This window comes from Pinus tabuliformis, chromosome 6, assembly GCF_031772625.1.
Source record: "Pinus tabuliformis cultivar Carrire ecotype Pingquan chromosome 6, CPIR1, whole genome shotgun sequence".
NCBI lineage: Eukaryota > Viridiplantae > Streptophyta > Pinopsida > Pinales > Pinaceae > Pinus > Pinus tabuliformis.
The window spans coordinates 1,003,368,655-1,003,388,729 of NC_142292.1; positions in this window are offsets into that span (position 1 = coordinate 1,003,368,655).

Below are 20,075 nucleotides of genomic sequence, written 5' to 3' on the forward strand. Positions count from 1 at the left end.
GTTGGCTTATTGGGCCCTGACCCAGCTTCGGAAGAGTTATTAGCGAAACAAATCCCGCAGCTACTAGCCCTTTCGGCAACAACCCGCGAAATGCGGACTGAGGTCTGACCTGCGGTAGCAGGGAAGGGCGCTGGAACCAGGTTTCTGCACCCTTGGGATGTCTTGATGTGGTCTGGAGGGGTCGTGAACCATTCTATGGCCTCACGCCACTCGGCACTGCTATCAGGCTTTCGCGTAGATCCATGCAGACACACTTTCTTATTCACCAAATTATTACAGATCTGAGCTATTTATTACAATCTTTAAGCAAACATTTAAACTTAAAACCCCATGCACGCACTTATAACAAATGATGCATAAATTCATAACATAAGAAATAAACAGATCGGCACACAATGATTCAGAAAGTATTATCTTTATTGATCTTCTATTCAATACTACCAAATCCACCCTGTGCACTCAGCTGCAAGGATTCGTGCACACAGCTGCAGACTCTCCCAGGCCTTTGTGCACATAGCTGCAGAGCCTTTATCTACCCACCAACACCCTTGACTCAAACTTACAGACGCAGAACTAAGATCCATCAAAACCAAGAACTGCCTTCTACCCTTAGAGCCTCGCTCTATTTATACATTCCCATGGTTCGTGGACCATGGGAAGGCTGACTTACTTCCTGTTATTCTATATTATTTCTTGGGTGGACAGCCCTTTGACTCGATCTATTACATTTCGCGCTCCGCATATTTCGGAGATTTACAATATTATTATCCTAACTTATAGGCTTTACGCCCCAAAACTGTTACGTAGGACCTCCACTACCCAACAGTCCCCCAACATAATCATCGTGACTCGTCCCGAGTCACTTGTCAGTGTGGCGATACGCGCTGCCTAGGCTCCGCGGTTCCCCTTCCTGTGGGTGACGCACTTCGTTCTGCTGCTCGCTCTTTGTCTCCAACAACGCTTCTTCCCGCTCATGCTCCATTGTCTCTACCAATTCATGCAACCGATAATACTCATTTTACTCTGCTCGGTTAACACAAAACACCCCCTTATAGGATTTTAGCTCTAGCTGGGGTGTCGCATATGAGTACTCCTCATCCCATCACAGGCATTTTCCAATTGCGTATCTTCTATACGCACTGTCTGCCGCAACTTGTGTTGCAATTTTGCAAGACCATTGTTGCTGTCCGCGAGATCCCAATCTTCAAGGTGCATCAAAGACGACTTGTTAACTGCAATTCCACCATTTTTCTTTGTATTTACAACCTTTCCCTTATCTTTAATGGTTCGCCGACCAGCCCATGGGTGAGGCAGCGACATTTGTACCAGTTCTGCTTCGTGTCTACAAATTTCTGGCACATCCCTTACCGTCGATGTTGAACTCTATGCGGTGCCCACAGCTGTCAACACCATACTCTTTAGAAAGCCTTGCATCTCCATTGGCCATATCACAATCCTCGGGTATACTCCTTTAGCATAGATAATGAATAGTTCCATAGCGGTGGGAAGGCACAATAGCTTACTGTACTCAGAAACACAGCTCGTTTAGTGGATGCCCCCTGTGATTTATAAGTGTTTCGAAATTCAAATTCATTGGCTCCCACCTTTTCTGGTGCCCTCATGTTAAGCCTGTAGTAGATCGTTCCATATCTAGCTCGTACCCCGCCTCTTAATTGCTCACCGCCCGCTCCCTTTCACCATAACTCAAACATCTTGTCATGAATAGTGACAACAACGGTCACCTCTCTTCTTGTCAACGCAGCAGCGCAACGCGTTTTGCGAAAATGCGACCCTTGCGACAGACCAAATCTATGCGCACCCCAGTTATCGCGCAACTTCCCCCCAGATTGCTTTATCGTCCCGCACTCTCTTTCAACTGGCTGGAGCGGTGAGACTATCCTTCAATCGGTTAGTCAGGCGGTCGGCCCACCCATGTAGAGGTTCAGGTGACTGCCATTTACTCTTCCCGGGAAGGGGTCTCCATTGAGCTTGGCAAGCTGGACCGCGCCTCCATCTATAACTTCTTTGACTACATAGGGTCCCAACGAATGCATTCGAAGCTTGCCAGGGAATTTCTCAAACTTATTGTCATATAGTAATGCTAGATCATTCTCCTTGAAACTGCGCACCTTGATATGGCGATCATGCCACGCTTTCTCTCGCTGCTTCTATACTTGCTGATGGAATCCGGCCAAAAACCATTCCTCCTCAAGCTCCTCCAGTTGCGCGAGCCGTTCTTCCAAAGCCCCACGGTCTACCATGCTTGTTATTGCCGCGATTCGTAAACTAGGTACAATGTATTCCATGGGCATGATGGCTTCCTTTCCATAGACTAACTGGAAAGGTGTCTGGCCTATCAACTTCTTGGATGTCGTTCGGTATACCCATAGCACAACATGCATGTGCAAGTCCCAATCATTTCTCTGTGCATTACAGACCTTGGTCAACGCAGTCTCCAAAATCTTGTTGAATGCTTCGACGGTCCCATTCACTTGCAGATGGTATGGCATACTCTGTTGATGATATATCTGGAATTCCTAATTGAGCGCGCTGATCGTTTCATTCAGAAAGTGTGTTCCCCGATCGCTCTTTAGAATTTTGGGACATCCAATCCATGTCAACATGTTCTCGAACAAAAATTTCGTAGCTGTAGCGGCCATGCAGTCCTTAATCGGATGTGCTTATGCCCACCGGGTCAAGTATTCTGTTGCGGTGATGATATAGGGTGCGCCCGTCTTCCCTTGAGGTGTGATAGGTCCCATGAAGTCGATTGCCCACTTCTCGAACAGTTGCAGTGTCATCAGTGGCTTGAGCGGCATTTCATCCCTCCACGATGGTTTCCCAATCCGTTGACATACGTCGCAAGCCCGACAGTACCCTTTCGAGTCTTGATGTAGAGTTGGCCACCATAGTCCCACGTGAAGAATCTTCTATGCTGTGGCGTGGCCCGCATAATGTCCTCTAGCAACCCCCCCATGTGCTTCGACCAGGATCTATCCTCGCTCAAATTCAAGTACATATCTATGTAATATTTCATTGTTTCCTATTTTGTAGAGATGCCCTACAATAACAATAAAGTTTGCTGCGTGTATCACCAATTCTTTCTTTTGCTGAATGAAATATCCTTGTGGCACAGCTCCTGTGGTTAAGAAGTGGATTATATCCTCAAAATGGCCATCCGTGACACGCACTGCATACAACTGTGCATCTGTAGTCCTTCTAAGTTTGTGGGCTCTTTGCTGTTCTCAATTCAGGACAGGTGATCTGGTCCTGCATTTAGATGTCCCGGCTTTACGACGACTTCGAAGTCATATTCTTGAAATAATAGCAACCACCTACAAATGCGCCCCCCAAACACAGGCTTATTCACTAGGTATTTTAGCGCAGAGTGGTCAATATACATCTTAAAGTGTCCTCCGAGCAGATAGTGGTAGTATTTTTGGAGCACGTATACCATCGCCAATCCTTCTCGCTCAGTAGTGGAGTAGTTCTTCTCAGCTTTTGACAATCGTCGACTTGCGAACGTGATCGGGTGATCAATTCCCTCCGCTCCTTCTTGAGTGAGTACCATGCCCAACGCGATACATGACACATCAACATGCACATGAAATTCGATGTCCCATTTCGGAAAGACCAATATAGGGGCTGATGCCATCTTTTCCTTCAACGTTTCCAGACTTTTGTTACATTCCTCATTCCAGCAATAAGTAGCATCCTTCTTCAGCAACTGTTCCATTGGTGCCGTGATCTGTGCGTAGCTTTTTATGAACTTCCGATAGTAACCAGTGTGTCCCAGTGTGGCACGCAGTTGTTTGACACTTCGCAGTGCTTGCAGATTGAGTATGACAACGATCTTCGCTGGATCCACCATCAGACCTTGCTTGCAAACCACATGGCCGAGTAGGTTCTCCAAGGGGACGAGGAAAGTACACTTCTTTAGGTTTAGCACAATCTGGTGCTGTCGGCAAGTATCCAGCATTAAGCGTAAGCTTGCGGTATGTTTCTTAACCAACCCGAATACGGTCCAATCATCAAGATATACCTCTAAGAACTTATGTATAAATTCCTTGAATGCAGCTGCCACAATGCGTGAGAATATTGTTGGCACATTCTTTAGTCCAAAGGGCATCACCATATACTAGAAACAGCCCCATTCAGTAGCGAATGTTGTTTTACTCCTATCCTCTGGCACAATCTTGATCTGGTGATACCCCAAGAAGCCGTCCGTAAAGGAGTAGGCTTCCTGTCCACCCACATTTTCTAGTACCTCAACTGTAAATGGTGTCAGAAATGGATCGTTAACACATGCATCATTGAGCTTCCTGAGATCCACACAGATACGAATTTCCCCTTTCTAGTTTTTCTCCTGCACAACCATAGGACTTACCCAGTCAGACTCCTCCACTGGCTCAATTATTCCTGCTGCAAGCATCTTCTCCAACTCTTCGTGGACCTTTGCTTTGTATTTTGGATTCAACCGGTAAGGCCGCTACTTAACTGGCTTCGCATCTGGCTTCAGGGTTATCTTCATCATTCCCAGGTCACCGAGGATCCCTTTTAACTCTGTGATTTTAGTTGGGAATAAATCTTGATATTCTCGAAGAAACTCGACGACCTTTTCCACCGTGGAATTGTCCCAATAGTCCCCAAGCGTTGCATACTTTGGCTCTTCCTTCGTTCCGATGTTTACTTGTTTTGTTTTCAGTGGCGTGGTGATGTCTGGATCCTCGATTGCTGGTCCGTGAACCTCGCAACTCCCCTCTGTTTCTGGAATATTGATGTTTCTAGGGTCGTCCTCATCATCTTCTACCTGCACATTGTAACATTCTAGGGCCTGGCTCAACTGTCGTGACCAGTCTGGCTGCACGATTTCTTCTGGTTCTAGTGGTATTTTGAAAATAGTGGCCTTTACAACCTGCAATGCATCGTCCACAGTATCCATCCATTGATCTTCAAAGAGGAACGTTAACAAAAACCCTTCGCGCAAGATATCCCATTCGCCTGTACCATGTCGGAGCTCTGTTTCAGTATACCAATTCCTTGGAATGACATCCAGGGTATGATAAAATAAGTGTACCCACTCCGGTTGAGGCTCTTCTCCATAGGCTTGGACCCATCTAGTAAGGTGCATGTGTGGGTCATTACATCCATCGTATTTCTCAGTTATTCATAGTTCCAGCTTCCCAAATCTTATCTGCATCATGCGCCTATAGCCACGCCAATCGTTGAAGGTTCCTTCATGTGTGCCCCACCAACGCGTAGGCGTCGCACGCAATGCCCATCTCAACGCATCAAACTGTTGGTGCTCTGGAACCGTGCTTTCAAATATGGTCAGGAATTCATCTATTTCTGTTAGCCCATCATACATCGGCAGTTCGCGATCTTGAGCTCTGACACAATACAACGACTTAGTCATCATATTGTAGTTTACCGTGGTTACTCCATTCAACTGATTATGCCACCGCTCGTCTTCCTCATCTGAATCTTCGATGCAGGACTCTACATGCCCCCACGATATTCTCCCTTCCACAGTCAGATTGACCCACTCTTGATTTCGTGCAGTAATTTTGTAGATACAATCTAATTCATCATCACTTCCTTCGTAGCACACGAGTTCAGTATAATGCGGTCCTTCAACCGGGTCTAGAGGAATGACTACGCGGAGCAGAGAGAATTCTTCTCAAATATCATTTTCCGCTTCTTTAAATTAATAACCCCATTCATATCGGTGGCCCAGTCGATCCCTAACAATGCAGGGTAGGGGCTACTTTCATCCACGATTTCTATTACATCAAAGTCTGTTCGGGTGCTCACGCCTTCTATATCTACCGTAATTCCTTGTAGTCTTCCCATGGGTAGGATCTTCTGTTGGTTCGCCATCCGCAATTGAATAGGAGACCATTGTAGTGTGGGCTTTCCCATGCGCTCCCAAGTCTGTTTAGGTAGTACGTTTGCATCTGAGCCCAAGTCCAGAATGATCTGATCCATCTCATAGTCGCCAATCTGCATCGTTAATCACATTTCCCGCCCTGTCCATGACGCATATTTTCCCAATTTTCAGACCACGCAAGGTTCACCCGACCTGACGCACCTAGTTATCAATTCTTGTAATCCTTTAACCACCCTATTGTCGTGAAGCAATTTCATGCATGTCTCTAAAAAGGTAGTTAGCATCAAGGGATCCCTCTTTGGCTCGGGTTGATCCTTACTACCTGGGGTAGAGACCTCCATGAAGCTCTTCCTAGCTTCCAGATCTGTCTCCTTGTGAACCTCGGCATCGTCCTTGGTTACTTTCCTCTTATCCTCCCCTGTAGCTGCGCCACTTCTGAGCACCATGTTTATGTTGGGGTCTTCCTCGCGTGGTTCGACCCTCATCATTTGGACGTTCTGCATCGTCGTAGGTTGTGCTGCCCTCTTCTCACGTATTTATGCTATCAATGTGGGGCAATCTATCATTTCATGATCAAACTGCTCGCAGTAAGGGCATGATATTCTGGTCGAGTTGGTACAGTCCCGTGCATCGTGTCCTGGTCCTCCGCAGTTGTAACAGATTAGCTGCCCATGACCCCTTCCTGGCCCCATTCCCCCCCCTCCTTGTCCATGTCCCTGGAACCCACCACGTGCTATTACCGCAGTTAGATCCTGACCTCACGCTTCAGTCTACATTCTGTAGGCCGATGACCGGTCCATAAATAATTGATAACTACGGCAGTCTCACTCCTCGTGGCCCACCAATCTGCAAAAGTTGAAAAATAGCTGTTGGGGGGTCTGGTTAAATTTTGGCAGTAGATGACAGTTGTCCGTGTTGTGCTTTCCTCCCACCTGATAGATTGCACATCAGAGAGAGGGTGTTGCGTTTGATCGTGCTTGTGCCTCTGGTCTCAATGATGTTGGTCCCCCCGTTGCCACATAGTTCGCAAAGACCGGATAGTGATATTTATCATGACCCTGGCTTCTACACTTTATACACCACACTTCCTCCCATGCTTTTGGGCGGGGTGCCTTTTCTTGTTTTAACTTCTGCATTTCTAAACACAGGTTTTGTATTTGCGCGTGGATTTGCTGAACTCCCAACCCCGGATCCTGTATTGGAGTTTCATGCAACCTCATCGCTGTCTCTAATGCTTCAGCCTGGGTTGAGATCTTTTGCTGTGACAGCACTGTCCTTAGATGTGGTGTCAATGACGCCACAAACCACACGCAGTGTTGTGCATCTGACAACGTCATGTTCGCCTCGCAGATTGTACTTTTCAATCTTTGATCTATATCCCACGGAGTTTCACCAGGCATCATTGCAATCTCCTTGAACCCTATGATTGACTACATTTCTGATTTCGGCCGGCTAAATTCTTTTTTCAATTTGGTCCGGATCTCCGTTGTTCCTGCATTTGGGTGATCGCTTGAGTACTTTATATACCATGTCAGTGCTTGGTCCTGCAGCGTGCTAACTAGGGTAGCCTTTTTTATGTTATTGTCCGTAACTTCGTGCGCTTCCCATACTATCGTTACCACAAACCAAAATTGTTCTGGATCTTCGCTTCCTGCTCCTTTGAATACCGGTAACTGGATCGTGCTCGTCATGTTTAACCTCTGGTTTGCGCATCGGTGTACTAGGACCTACTATGAACTCATACCGCTCCTGATCCAATCAATCCTCAAACTCTTTCTCCATAGGGTTCCAGCGTCCCGACATCAGACATCCCTTAGGCAGATGCCGGTCCCAGCAACAGAACCATTTGTTGGCTTATTGGGCCCTCACCAGGGTTCGGAAGATTTATTAGCCAAACAAATCCCACAGCTATCGGCCCTTTCAGCAATAGCCCATGGAGCGTGAACTGAAGTCTCACCTGAGGTAGCAGGGGAGGGTCCTGGAACCAAGTTTCTGCACCCTTGGAATGTCTTGATGTGGTCTGGAGGGGTCGTGACTCATGCCACTCGGCACTGCTATTGGGCTTTCGCGTAGATCTGTGCAGGCACACTTTCTTATTCACCAAATTATTACAGATCTGAGCTATTTATTACAGTCTTTAAGCAAACATTTAAACTTAAAACCCCATGTGCGCACTTATAACAGATGATGCGTAAATTCAGATCATAAGCAATAAACAGATCCGCACACAATGATTTAGAAAGTCTTATCTTTATTGATCTTCTCTTCAATACAACCAAATCTGCCCTGCGCACTCAATTGCAGGAGTCCACACACACAGTTGCGGACTCTCCTAGGCCTCTATGCACACAGCTGCAGAGCCTCTATCTACCCACCAACACCCTTGACTCGAACTTACAGATGCAGAAAATATTTTCTTCACAAACCCATAGTACTAAGATCCATCAAAACCAAGAACTGCCTTCTACCTTTAGAGCCTCGCTCTATTTATAAATTCCCATGGTCCGCGGACCATGGGTAGGCCGACTTAATTCCTATTATTCTATATTATTTCTTGGGTGGACAACCCTTTGACTCGATCTATTACATTTTGCGCTTCACATATTTCGAATATTTACAATATTATTATCCTAGCTTATAGGCTTTAAGCCCCAAAACTGTTACGTGGGACCTCCACTACCCAACAGATTCTATTCACAACAAGTTTAATCTTGAATACTTGCATCAGTGAGTACATGACAAACTTGGATGACAACTTGTACATTCCAAAAGTCCTTGCACATATGGGCTTATAAACAAGCCAATAACATAATGTCAATGAGACATATTTGTTGCACATAGTGACTATTATTGTTCACTTTAAAAAGTACCCAAACAGGTAAACAACAACAAGTAATTACAAATTTACAAATAGTCTACCCAATCTTCGCCTCTCCTAGGCTTATGGGTTCTCTTTTGCATCAAATTTTCCTTTAAGGTTTCTTTAGGATTGGTGCGAGTCCTCTTTGTCCCCTCTTGCTTCCCTTGCATTAGGTTGCACAATCTCTTTTCCCTTCTTGGAATCAAGCTCTTGATGTAATTTCCAACATCATTCATTTCCATGCCCATGCATCTTGCAATGGCTACAAAAGAACTTTCTCTTGCTTGTTGAAAAGGAATTCCTCTCATGAGAAGGAGATTCATCATGCTTGATGTCTAGAATTTTATCCATTCTTTTAACCATTACCATGCATTTCTCGCAGACAACCACACAATGGTCTAATGCATCACAAAAAGTACAAGGGTACATATTCCACAAGTAGTCAAAATTACCAGCATTTGGAAAACACCCATGAGATTTATAGCTATCTCTCGGATTGTAGCTTTGATGATGTTGGGTGGATGATGAAATTCAAGGCCCCTTCAAACATTCATCTCTCTTGGGAGACAAATGGACATTGTCACCACCATCTTGGTGCGACATCTCATCCTCTGATGATTGTGGTGCCTTAAATCATTTAAAGCATTCTCCAACCTCTCCATCACCATATCCCAATCCTTGATACTTTGGTCTCTCTTGTACCATGATTGAATTGGTGATACTTTGGCCATTGATGTCAAAGCCTCCTCCTTCATAACCCAGTTTAGAAAGCAACTTCATACCAATGCCTTTGGTATGTTGCTCAAATGTTACAAAAGAGGTGTTATGAACATAAACATAAGGAATTGTACTTGAAATTCTTATTACCTCCTTGAACTTTCCATTCATCTATTCAACTTTTGGTGATGATGACAACATTGCAGAGGACTCTAGCCACCCATTTTTACCAATTCGAATATGGTGAAAATCTTGGATATGCTTGCAAAATGCACATGCATAATCTTCCTAATAAGGTCCATAACCATTGTTTGAACCATGGCCACATATTGGTTTCATTTTTGAGGTGTCCTTTGTTGCCATAGGAGTGGAACTTTCAGCAACTTGTTCCTCAAGCACATGTTGCAACTGAAGGCACATTTTTCTCTTCTCCTCTTCATCCATTTCTAGGATTCTTCTCAACTCAATTTTCTCCATACGAAGAGCCATATTCATCTCCTCTAGCTCTTGGAGTCTCTTCTTGCCCATTCTTACAACTTGGTCAAATGAGACTCTGATACCAATTGATTTGAAAATGGAGGAGGTGGTCAATTTCCTCTCCTCCAAAAACAAGGACTGTTATTCGACGCTTTGCAAGGAAAATGGGTCTTAACACAAAACAAGTTTTCCAAAAGGTCTCTTCAAGTTATGAATTAATTTTCACATGTAAACTTAAGAATAAGCAACACGACATCACATAACTCATACAGGAATACATGAAGATCACAACAAAGGATTTGGTGGTGGAGTTCACCCCTCCTAGGCTAGATCTTCGAGCCTGCCGACATACCTAGATTGCTCCATATATTCAGTGGAAAAAAGAGTACATAAAAGTTTGTTGATAAACATGTGGGTATTTCCCCTTCATTGGCCCTCAATTTTGGTCATTTTTGCATATCCTGAATCCATTAATTTACCACCATAATCCATATTATTTCACTTACATATGCTTCATTTTAGTCCTATTATTCATATTTAGGTAACTAAATTAAGTTTTTCAAATTTTAGAATTTTTTTGTAAAAAATGGGTTTTAAGAGTAAATTTGGACTACATTAAAAATTCCTGTAATAGCTCCGTTAAAGTCATATGTGCAGGAAATCTGGGCGAGATCTGAGCACATATTTGGAAAGCTTGGGAACCATGGATGAAGGAATACCTATTGGTTCGGTCAAACTGAGCAAACACAGGCCCGATCAATGTTGGTCAAACTTGACCCGTCATTCAGAAATCCCTAGTAAAAAGAGGCAGATTTCTTATTTTCCTAATTTTGTGAACCAGACTTGATGAGTTCGACCTATATGGATGGATTATGATAGATAAGGCTATTAGAGCCATTATAGAAAAGTTCTTTTATTATTTTCCTATTTAAACACAGTTCATAAACCATTCAAAGTGTGTGTTTTGTATTAAGACTATTGGAGACTTTTGAGTTAATTTGAAGAATCAGTTATATTGTTATATTGTTGTGAGTGTTGTGAGTGTTTTATCAAGTTAGTTGTAGCTGAAGAGTTCTTCAGGTGTACAAGGAAAGGTTGGAGGGCCCCCATTCCAAGCTAAGTACACTTTGGTTAAATTTTGTATAAATTAGCATAGTTTTGATTCAATATTTCTTGTTTCAACTTTATGATTCAGTTGCTTAGATGTGTTATGATTTATTTATGATTTATGGATGATTTTGGTTTAAGATCTAATTTGCATACGAAAGGACAACCAAGGATTTAAGTTAAATTCTCTTTCTATTAAATTATGAATCATAACTAAAAATCATCCTTTTGCATTTCTTGAATTGTTTCTTGAATTCCAGTTTATGATTTGATGCAATGGTAATGTTGTTGGAGTAGAATTGTAAGGAAGGAAAACCAGAACCTTCTAAGTTAGGAGCCTCTTCTCTTGCTATCTACACATCACAAACTACTGCTCTTTATTTTCTCTTCTTGGAGACAGTACTGTGAGGAAGGACAACCAGGACCTCCTAAGTTAGGAGCCTCTTCCTTTTCTTACTGCATATTGAATCAGAGACTTTTTAGTTTCTTTAAATTTAGAACTTATTTGTAATATGCACTTCCTTTAACCTTTGAGTCTTGCCTTCTGAAATTGATTTTACCTGAAATCCATATATTTTGGACATGCTTCCAAGTCTACAAACCCGGATTGACAAGTAAAACACCTGTGTTAGTTTACTTAGTAAATTGACCTGACATTTTTGGCACCATTGCCGAGGAAGCATATTTAGATTTAATCAAAATAGGAAGATCATTTAGAAAACAAAAAAAAAAAAAAACATAAAAAATTTAATTAGGATTTCTCGTTATGGTCATTTATGCCTAGACAAAGAGATGAAAAGGGTAGATACACAAAACAAGGCCCCCGAACTACTAATCCATTAGTATAAGCATGACTACCTCCATTTGAATTAGCTACACCAATTGTTGGAAAACCAACTTTGGAAGAGTTAGAGGGAAAACAACATTCAGGACAAAAGTTAACTCTTCTTGAAAGACAAACTTTGTTAGCTTATGAAGTGAAGAGAAAACAAAAACACATAGGAACATCTTCGATAGGAAAACAAAGACAGACAAGAAAACCAATTGATCAACCTATTCTTGAACAAATAGATCAGCCTATCTTTAAACAAATAAAACAAGTTGAATCTAAAGGTGTTTCTGAAACATTTGAAACTATTGAAAAAGATATAGCAAAAGAAGGGCAAGGATGTAACATCCTCACTCTAGAACAAAGGTTACAATATGAAAAGCAACAAAAAGAATGGAAAAGAAGAAGAGAAGAAGAGGTAAGAAGAGGAGAAAGGAAAAGAGAAGAAGATGTCAAAAGAGAATATGATCATAAGAGAAGACAAACATGAAGAAATAGAAAATGATGAAGAAGCTACTTTTGAATTTTCAATTGTAGATACTAGAAAAATTCTAGGAGAAGAGGTAAAAATGAAGAATATTCTGCCTTAGGTTTTACCAAATTTCTATGGAATGTCTTCTGAAGATCCTGATTCATTGATGTTTTAATTTGATATCTTATGTCAAACTTATGGTTATACTAATGATACACATAAGCTTCATCTTTTTCCTGCTACTCTTAAAGAAGCTGCATTAAAATGGTTTATGGGATTACAAAAACACTCTATTACTTCTTGGGAAGAAATGAAGAAAATTTTTCTTAAGAAATATCAAGCCTATTGTAGGCCTATAGATTAAAAAAAAATATTTTTAGGATGTCTCAACAAGAATATGAGAGTTTGGAAGAATACTTAGAACATTTTCTTTACAACCTGCTAAAATCCAAACAACATTCTCTAAATCCTGATACCATTAGAACAATTTTTCTCAATGGAATAAAAGATGAGTATCTTGATATTATCAATGTGATGGGTAAAGGAGATATTTCATACTTACCATTCAATGAAATTGTTGAATTATGTCAGAAGTACTCTAGAAGTAGAGCCAAATCAGGAAAAAGAGATATAACTTCAAGAGCTTCTAAATCAGCAACAAGAGGAGTGAAAAGAGCAAAAATAGGGACTTTGTTAGAAAACTTTAAAACAAATATTTTGAGCACCTTAGGAACACAAGTTGATTTATTTAAATAAAATAAGAAACAAGAAGAAGAAGAACAAATACTATCAATATTTTGTCCTAAGTGTAGGAAGAAGCATCCTTTACGAGAATGTCCTTTGGATAATATACATGTTTGTGGACTTTGTACAGAAAATCATGCTACAAACGATTGTCCAACATTAAAAGAGTTGCAAGTAGGCCAATTAGAAGAAACTCAAGGATTTTATTATTTGGCACCAAGAAGAGATTGGAAACCACGTTTTGCAGACACATGTCAATAGTTTCCTCAACAAATACCCTAAAATTTTCAGTATCAAAATTCAAGGAATACTCATATGCCATGGTAGGTTTGGCCTCCTCAGAAAAACCAAAACCAACCTTCACAAAGTTGGTGAGGATATGCTTATGGAGCCCAAAATCCCCAACAATTTTATCCTCAACAACAATATCAATCGTATCCTCAACAGTCATATCAACAGCCATATCCTCAACAATCATTTCCATATCAACAATTACAACAATCCCCTCAATCAAATCCATTCACACAACAATCAATCCCTGCACTAACTCAACCTCAACAGCTTCAAATACCTTCTAACCGACCACCACCCAGACAAACTCAGTTACCTTCTCAGCCAGTAGCAAATCCGAGTAATAGAGTGGAAAGGCGAGCCTATAATGTGGAAGAAACAACATTATTTCCTACACATTCTATTCTTCCTATTCAAGACATCCACTTGAGGTCTAGAAACATTCTACAAAAAGATTCTCCGTCAATCATAGAAGAAAAAATTGAAGAAGGAGAAAAATATGAAAAATCTAATCCAAGGAATCAAATTCATAAAAGTAAAACTATTATGACTCAAACACCACCTTTCCCAGAAAGGTTAGTGGATCAGAAAACTTCAATCTCTCTTCATAAATTTCATATCATGGATGAATTAAATAATTCTTATGTCAAAATTCCTTTGTTGCAAGCTATTAAAGATATTCCAATCTATACAAAAACAATAAAGGAATTATGTATTAAGAAAACTGGTAGAAAGAAAAGAGATCCACCCACAATCCAGGTCATTGGCAAATTAGCTAGTCTAATGTCTGCAAAAACAACGATCGAAAAATATATTGATCCGGGGATGCCTAATTTTTTAGTTCCAAAAAATTTAATTGATCTAGGAGCTGCTATAAATGTCATGACAATAGAAACTATGAAATATTTAAAATTGCCAAATATCCTACCTACTACTACAATTTTAGAACTAGCAGATAGATCTAAAGTTGTACTGGAAGGAATACTTGAAGACATCATTGTTTCTTTGGATTCATGGGAATACCCTGTAGACTTTCTAATCTTGCAACCAAAAACTAATCTAGGAGTTCATCCTTTAATTCTTAGTAGATCATGGTTAGCCACAATAGATGCCTTCATTGGATGCAGATAAGGAAGCATGATTATAGCACATGGAGATGAAAGGAAACATATTACACTTTATCCTCTTGCTCAATCTCCTTCTTTACTATCGTGGCCCGATGACTAACAGGAAGAAACTCTACCTGTTTTAAGCATTAATCAAGCCTTTAATTTTAGAGAAGAAGAAGAAAATGAGGATTTAATAAACCTTTTTATCTCAGAACCTGATATTTTTGAGCAACTATGAATAACACAATATGAAGCTGCAAATCATCTTCTAAATTAATGTTTTCAGGAAAATTGTACTATTCAATCATTGCAAAATTCATTTGAAAGAATTTTTCATGTCAACTAGATTACCAATTCTCAAAGCAAAATCATTGAAATCAATCATGGAAAGAATTTAAATATTGGTAGTAATCTACAATCATCACAGGAACAATAGGTAATTGCATTGTTATAGAAATATTCAAAATATTTTGCCTAGGACTATACATATATGCAAGGAATCCATCCAAAAACATGTATCCATCACATTTACACAGATAAAACAATCAATCCAATGAGACAACCACAAAGAAGAAGAATTCAATAATGAAGGAAACTATTATAGGTAGGATTTATCTACCCTATCTCTGATAGTCAATGGGTTTCTCCCTTAGTTATGTTACCAATTAAAAATGGAAAATGGAGAATATGTGTAGACTATAGGGAACTAAACAAGGCAACATTCAAAGATCATTTCCCACTACCATTTATTGATCAAGTACTAGACTCATTGGCTGGGACAAAGTTCTTTTCCTTTCTTGATGGATTTAGTGGATACAATCAGATCAAGATAACATTAGAGGATCAAGATAAAACTGCATTTACTTGTCCATGGAGTACATATGCTTACAATGTTTTACCCTTTGGATTATGTATTGCACCTGCTAAATTTCAAAGAGTTGTCCAAGCTATCTTTACAGATCTTATACATGAATGTGTTGAAGTCTACATGGATGATTTTACTATTTATGGAAGTACTTTTGATGATTGTTTAAATAAACTTGAAAAAGTTCTAAAGAGATGCATAGAGAAAAACCTATCCCTCAGTTATGAGAAATGTTTTATGATGTTAACTGAGGGGATAGTGTTGGGACACCACATTTCCTCTTCTGGAATGTTGGCTTAGGGGGTCCTGACCTAGGTTTAGAGTTAGTTGCGCCAACCAACAAATACCTACACTACTAGCCCTTTTGGAAACAACCTGCACAACATAGGTTGCAGTATCACCCGAAGCAGTATGGGGGGATGCAAGAACCAAGTTTCTACATCTAGAGACTAGTGTGATGTCTTTTATCACCCTAGATTTGCTTTCATGCAGATCAATACACCCTTAGGGCACATTGTTGCAACTCTGTCAAAATAGCCTTCAGACCTTCGCGAAGATCTATGATCAATCTTTACGGACCTTTAACAGTTAATTTATCTACTTACACGCATCAGAAAGTAGTTCTAAAGTAGTGTTCGCACAGAATTACTTAGTTTATTAGTAAATACCAGAGAATACATCAGATGCTTTGCGAAATTACTTAAACATGCATTGCATACATCATTAATAGTTATTCAATAGAATCGCGCATCATTCAATCAATATTTCATTAAACACATTATTCATCGACAGCACATGTCATAAATAGAAATAAACAGGAATACACATGAATTCTTCTGAAACTATCTTTATTGATCTTCAATTCAAGATTACATACTCAAAACCACCCTGTGCACATAGTTGTAGGGGTCCGCGCACTCAACTGCGGACTCTACCTAGGCCTCTATGCACTCTACTGCAAAGCCTTTCTTCTCCTATATGACCCACTACTGTTCGCTGTCACGTATATTCTATCTACCTATTTCTCATCAAGTATGCCTTAGACTCTCTAAGACACACCTATTTATAGCATTTTTCATACAATGCCATGGTCTGTGGACCATGGGTGGATCTCAAAACCGACTTACACTTTACATAAAACAAGGGGCTAAACCCTTTTGAATCCTAGCCATCTACGCTCTCTGCATCCACAAATCATGGAGACTTTACATTAGTTACAAAAATGTATAAAAACTTGGGTTATCTTAACCCCAAAACTGACCCAAGGGACCCCATCCCAACAGGCCCCCAACACAAAGATCATGACTCACCCTCGAGTCACTCGGCTGGCATTGCGATCTTGCTACGAAGATCCCCCAACTCCACTTGGATCACTGTGACTTTGGTAGCGCTCTAAGTTGTTTCCTTCTTGACTTCCTCAACTAATCTTTCTATGGCTCGTCCTTCGACGACCAGCCTCATCGTCTGCTGTGTTTTTTACAAGATGTTAAGCTTATCCTGAATGGTAGCCATGACTTGATGAGCTTCCTCCAACCATGGCTGCAACCTAGCCTTTAACAAGGCCTCCTTCTTCTTCTCTTTCTCCACCTGTGCTAGGAGCTTATTTCCCTCGTATAATTTGGCAAGGCTCTGCGATGGTGCTATGGAGTGCATAGTCTCTCTGACTTCATCATATTTCCACTACAACTCCCTGACCTCTATCTTCAGCATCTGCAAGTTCGGATCCTCCTGCAGATTATTCGCAACCTGCATGGCCCGCTTGAAGAATGTCATAAAGTCAACGACTGTGGCATCCAGGGTAGTCATTCCTTCCTTGATTGTGGCTCTGCACTGCTCCCAGACCTCAGGCGGAGTCGTGGACTGCAACTTTAACTGTAGCTTTGTAATCTTTATATTGAGGTCAAAGGCTACATATCCAACCTCTGCTTTAGCTTCATGCACACCAACAGCTAGTTTTTTTTTCTTTGCTCATGGCTGTGCATCCTCTAGGATGTGAAGCTCATGCACTATCTTGCATGCCTCTGCTATTGTGGACTCCAGATTAGAACTACGTGTCTGAAGTGCCTCCTTTTCCTTTAAATCATATGTCTTCTCATCGAACATCTGCTCATTGTTCACTTTGTACTAACTAATAAGGTTGAAGGCGCTGCTCCTTGGCTCTTAACTCATCTGTCATCCCTGCATGTAGTGCGTGCAGGGTCTTGTTGGAGAGCGCCACTATATTAAGTCCAATATTCTTGATCATACTGAGTATGATACGATAGTTGATGGTCTCTGTGCGAAGGGACCCATATGGAAATGCTATAGTTTGGAGGTCAAGGGTCCTTACTAACTCTGTTGCTTGGCTCGTCCCAGGTGCTAGGCTCGCTTGCTCCGTGCTCACTTGTTCGGTGCCCACCTGTATCCTACTTGCTTGGATCTGCAACGCACTCAGATCTTTTTGGATGCTCCCCAACGTCTGCATGTACTACTTCTCAAACGTTTGCAGCACCTCGGTTGTGGTATCCCTAATTTTATCTCCAATCTCATCGAGATCGCCTTCTGTTAAGACCATGGGATCCATCTATGACTTATTTGATTTTTTCTTTTTCCTTGTACCTTCTTGTTTCTCCTTACTGCGTTTCTTCATAATGAATGGGGTGCTCTGCCCCTCATCTCCTCTACCACCTTGCCTTGAAAGTTCTTCCTCCTCTGTCTCTACCGAAGGTGACTTGTCACCTTTTTGTGACTCGTGTTGTTCCTGTTTTGCCTACTCCTTGGTAGTGTGTTCTTGCTCCTCATGAGCCTTCTCAGTGGTTTCCTTATTTTTCTGTGCTGCGAGGTTATGCATAGCCTGCTTAGCTGCCTCCTTCCTTTTTTGTGCGGTAAAACTCTCCACACTTGTGCTTAGTTCCGCAGCTAAGTCTGATGGGGCATGCCACTCTGCAAGCCATCTTTCTACCACCTCATGCACATCTATTTCTATCACCAAATATGGCAAGTCATGCCATTTCTACTATAGATCCATCTATGCTTGAATGTATACTCTATGGAAGTTAGCCTTGAATGTTGCGTAGGCTGACAGCTACATGAACAAGGTTTGGGACAACATCGGACGTTGGTTAATGGCCATTCAGAGACTCATTTTCATAAGGACCCAAAATATCTTTGTTTCTATAACTCACGTGGGATCCTTTGTGGCCCATAAGGAAGTGAATTACGCTGCCTCCAGTAATCCTTCTTCAAGCGGAGGAAATTAGCTATCCTCCAGAAATTCCCATGCAACAGGAACAATCGACAGCAACAACCAAGCATAGTGGAACAACATAGTTTCATCATGGGCCTCTCGACAGTTCGCTAGGAACTCTTGACAGAGGTATCTTGACCAATTAAATTTCATGTCGTTTGCACATTGTGCAGCCAAGGAAACTATAGGCGCTGGAACTTCATCCGCACAACATTTCCTCATCACCTTCCCTGCCAAGATCTGAGTGGCTAATTGAACTGTTGGGTATGTTATAGAAAATATCGAATACCCCCGCAACTTCTTCATGAGGCTGTAATCTCTCTTCATTGTTTCTACGAGGTCCTTTTCCCTCATATTTTCTCCAAACTCCTTAGTCGGGTTTAGGCCTTCGTATGGCAGGTGCATGATTCCGTGAATTAGCATTTCTATAATGGGTATAGGCCCTCCTAGCCATAAACAACCATCGTGCACCAATGTGAGAAGTTGGCGCACACAATTTGTCTTAATGGGGGTGCGATGATAATGGGGCACCCATAAAAGATTGAATAAACCTGAGTTCTTGACACCACAGACCCATTCCTCCATTTTCAGTGTTGTAACACCTGATTCTGCATAATAGACCCTTCACATATACTTATCTATCACCAAGTGTGGAAACCTAGCATGATCTACGAGGTCCCAATCCTCCGTTTTTAATTGTGGGATCTGTGCGAGCCGAGGACCTTCAAATGAGACCTACTCAGGTAGCAGTGGTGTGGAAATGGTGAACTTCTTAGAATTTGGGTCCTTTGTGACCTTCGCCTTTCCCTTTCACAGAGGGATATACTCAGGGAGCCTTGTTACGGGCTCCACTCCTTCAGTGTCAATGTCTTTTGTTCCCTAGCCTTATTCCGCCTCCAGGTCAACTACTTTCTCCTGCTTCTTATCTTTCTTTTGCTTCTGCATTTTAGTATGATTCATGGGGGAGGGCGCACTAGCACCGACATTTTCTACTTGCCCTTCTTTTATTTGGTTGTTTGGGTCTCTCTTGTAGGGATAGGCTTCGGTTTAGGCGACCTTGTTGTCGTAGGCACAGGAGCTGGAGCTTCCATACTTAAAACTTTCGGGGCAGCTCCCTTAGAGGCAACATCGCCAGTACTCAGTTTCTGCAGGACTAGGTAGCAAGAATTTTTTCAAGAATAAACTTATGATTTAGCTCGGAAAACTTAGCAAATGCGGGGCTTGTGACTAAATCTTCCCAATATGATCGGTTCATAGGCAACAGACAACAAATTTCACTAACAATTCTGAGAGCGCAAAGTGTTCTCTGTTGGACCAACATGCGTAATTTATAGGGAGTTTTGAATTCAAATCCGACTGTTCCCCCCAATTTCTGATAATAAATGTTGTTTTGGTGGCAGATCTTCAAATATTTTTGCCTTAAATGCTGCCATCCTGCTCCTCTTAACCGTCTTCTGGCCGTCAAGTCATGAACAGTGACTCCAACGG